The sequence below is a fragment of the Xenia sp. Carnegie-2017 genome, unplaced genomic scaffold, assembly GCF_021976095.1.
Source record: "Xenia sp. Carnegie-2017 unplaced genomic scaffold, XeniaSp_v1 HiC_scaffold_13, whole genome shotgun sequence".
In the NCBI taxonomy this organism is placed as follows: Eukaryota; Metazoa; Cnidaria; class Anthozoa; order Malacalcyonacea; family Xeniidae; genus Xenia; species Xenia sp. Carnegie-2017.
Genome location: NW_025813436.1, coordinates 815430 through 819436, shown reverse-complemented (window position 1 = coordinate 819436; position 4007 = coordinate 815430). Strand labels below are relative to the sequence as shown.

At 32.3% G+C, this 4007-nt stretch overlaps 1 long non-coding RNA gene across 1 annotated transcript; it reads right to left on the bottom strand.

Moving 5' to 3' along the window:
* Window positions 1-552: 552 nt before the first annotated feature.
* LOC124459521 lies at window positions 553-1575 on the bottom strand. The gene is made up of 2 exons (XR_006953689.1): window positions 1345-1575; window positions 553-1130 (listed from the first exon to the last, which is right to left on the bottom strand). It is a non-coding gene; the product is annotated as an uncharacterized LOC124459521 (long non-coding RNA).
* Window positions 1576-4007: the final 2432 nt, after the last annotated feature.

The window sequence follows — 4007 nt, the reverse complement described above, 5'->3', positions numbered from 1 at the left end:
TAAATCATTTTAGATATATCCACGTCATCTTCTCCAGACGAACAGTTTTTCCTTCTTCTGAAGTCAACGCTATTACAACTAATGCATCCCACGAGAATCCTGTTTAACCTTGGAGTATAACAAGTGGGTGTGTGTTGATTGTTGTTATGTAAGGCAAGAAAAAACTCAACATACTTACACACAGACTTGAGAAACATAAATCTCAAGGCTTAAATCTTAGCTTAAATAGTCGTTCGCAAGTCGTCTCTTCATACGTTTGGTTTACGAAATCTTTGTTTATTTGTCGTTTTTCCTTGTGATTTTGTCCGTTTGACAAAAGGAAAGGTCTTTTTGCTCAGACCGTGTTGTTTAAATGATTTAATATCATGCAATAACGCAATAAATTAAAAATTTTGGTATAGTTGTAACTTGTATTACTGCACCACTCTTCACTCCCCCATAATGGCGGACAATCAAATTTTTTGACGTAGTGGTGACGTGCGTGCAAACACTATATATCATTAGCCCTCTTGTTCCGCCTTCTTAGATTATTCAAGATAGCCACAGCCGCTATTCATACGTCAGCAATCTATGTTTTATTATATCATATTTATAGTTTTATGCTACTGTTTCACACGGTCGCAAATCATACCATAAGCACAATATTATTTGTGATGACTATGTTTATTAAGGCATAACCATTATTTATAAGTATATCCATCATATTATATTATTTCTAAATTAACTAGCACAATATTCATTTACTAGACATAAAACTGATACGCTTCATTTCAGTGCTTTTTTTACTTTAGTGTCTTTCGTTGTGGAAGATAAGTCTAACATTTTTTAAAATGAACAAGTGGTGTTGTGCTTATAAATCTAACTTACAAAAAATTTAACGTAGGCAATAGACTAAGTTAGCTATATTGGAATCACATAAGAAAGTGCAGGCGGGATAATAGCAGATTAAAATCTTAGAATTAAGAGCTAAATTCTAGGAGGAAGGGAACGAACATAAAAGCTAAAGTATAGGTAGGAAGCAAAATTAAGTGACATCACATTGTTGGTAACCACACCATTTACACGGATATTCTTCCTTCCAGGTATTTTTATTCCTACACCAATGGCTTGAGCAACAGTATTATTACATCCTGAAACAGAGAAAACACAAATTTGCAGTTACTTTAGAAATGAAGACTGATCTTTCAAAATTAATTCCAATTATTCTTGCAACTTATCCGCCTAAATTTGTGTTGAGTACCAATAAACTCAAAGGGGATGCAGCATTAACAAAATATTTTTATTTTAAAACATTTGAATGTAGATGGAGTTTGTCAAGCAATCATTTTTTAAAAGTCATTTTACCTGCATGGTCTGTTAACAGAAACAATACCAAAACGATCCTGAATGAAATATACATCTCCAACGATGAATCCACTTTCGTAACATCCCGATGAAAAATTTGGCAGCTGTGTGTGCATCCATAGTTTTGTAAAAGAATTTAAAAAATATGATGCTGAAATATTCAAGAGTTTTGACCGAAAAATAAACTGATGCTCGTGATCTTTATCATGACTTGCTGATGAGGAGCTTCCACTTATGTTTCCAAGAAATATCTATCCGATACCAGTACATCCAAGGTTTGGGTTACCACCTATACGACATTCCGTTTCAGCATAGCCCAAATCGTTTCGTGATTTGAGATAGTATTTTTTTGATCGCTAGAAAAGCAGTGCGTTGATGTAAACGTAATTTATCAGCAACAAAAATTAAACTAGATGATATATAATTAAGTTTTCTATTTTTAAATATTTTTACGTTGAACAAGATTTCTCATGAGTTTCGACACAATCGTCAAATAAAATCGGTCCTTAAAACAAAACAGTTATATACTTTCAAAAATTAATGCACACATAGCTACAAACTCTGATTTAATTAAAAATACTTTTTCATAAAAATGGAGCATTGATTATTCTCGTGGATGGCCATATTAGTAAAATGACAGACATCTATCAAACCTTTTATGTGTTGCATGAAAAATACTATTAATATTTACATAAAAATCATAGCTAAATACTGACGAAAAGCACATTACGATTTTGGACTTATTTTCTTCATTTTGTCCAGTCAAACACACACAATCTCATCGCTATTAATCACACCCACAGTCACTGAGTATGACTATTATTACCAATGTGTATATATACTGTTTTTTAAAAATTTAATTAAAATATACAATTATAACTCTATAATGGATACTATATGCTAAACACTACATATTTCACGAATTACTCAGATGTTTTAACTATAAAACTGTGGAACTAATTGGTACTATCAGTTGACAAAATACGTAAACTTAAAGAACAAAAAAATGGACGTACGTTTAACTTGTTTTACTGAATGCTGTATGAAACTGTAGAAATTTAATCAGAAATTTTATCTGGACGTATTTCATTTTAGCACAACAAAAAACATAAAACCAAGAGCATAGTATATCGGATTTGAAAATTGATTAAATCCACAATGATTTCAGAAAAGCAAGAGCAGTAAACTTGTTCAAATTGTATTGGGAGCTGATTTCATGAGCCCGGGTAGCCGGGATTCAGCCAAGCGTTAAATGATTTAGGCAAATGGACACAATTCAATACTCGTCTCAGATAAATTTTCCCTAAAAATTTTACAATATTATGAGTTAATAACTACGAAAAACATTTAAAATTACAATAACCAATTTGGCTTAATTTATGGATTTCAGCAAGAATGACTTGTGGCGCTTAACAACAGTTGTAATTTTTTGCTTAAAGTTTTGCCTTTTTTAAATGCCTTACAATTATTTCACGCCTTACTGACTCCCGTTTAGTCGGGATCTTGTAAACAGCCGTTAGTTTTCCAGTTCACCATTTTTTGAGCCATGGTTGGATTCCTTTATCAATAACATAAAGTGTGCTTGTGATATTTACCCAAACGCAAAGAAGACACCTCATAGTTAAATGCTCAAACAGTCATATAAAATAAGCAATATAAATATACTGGCGTATATTTTATTGATACACATAGAAAACATATCTTACTTGTTCAATCGATGACCCTGAATGTCAATAGAAAACCAGGTCGAGGTACAATATTATCAGAAGAGAATTTCACATGAACATTTCCGTTTTAAAATCAGCGGGTACTATTGAATGCCGAAAAGCCGCAGGTATGATTTGACGTAACACCATCTGACAACCTGTCCCATACAAAAGTGCTGTACAATACATAATTACAGTCACATAGTTAGTAAGTAACAAGCCAAAACAATGGACACGAAACTCGCGATGTGTTTTCAATCATAGAGTTTGCAACAATAATTTAAAGTGTAAGTCAATAAAGAATGCAACTAAGTACGAAGCGTGTAAGAGGAAATTTGTTACAACTGAACACTTTTACAAACGACAAGTAAAGTACTGCATTTTTCCTCATAACGTCTTGCTTGTAATAGCATGCAATCTTTTACTAAAGTTGTATGTAAAAAGCACAGATTTTAACAACACAAAAGTAATTTTAGTTTTTTCAACCTTATTTTGAAACTGCTAGATCATGTAGCATTTTCTCGAAAACAAAAATTTCCTCCACAGTGTTTTCATATGTATTACATCTGCTAGTATGTATGTAAATAAACGACGATTGCTTCGCAAAACTTTCGTCACTAATTGCTCGCGCTCTTGTTAAAGAAAAGGGAATAAACACAGATCACTGGCCTAAATATTTCATTGTAATGCAATAGACGTTAAAATCTTTAAATTGTGAAACTTTACTGAAGTCATTGTAAATGCATTTCAATATTGATGAGTTATTCACAAAAAAATAAACAAAGCGAGTTGACTCATTGGTTTCCAGTAGCTTATGCAATCCTAAAAACAAAACACATTTAATGAGTAATAAGGCCCCTACAGTTATTCGGAAATTCGAGTGTTTCAGGAAATCTTCACTTAAAACCCTAGTTTGATCATACACACTCGATCTTTAGAAATATGAACTGTGCGTTG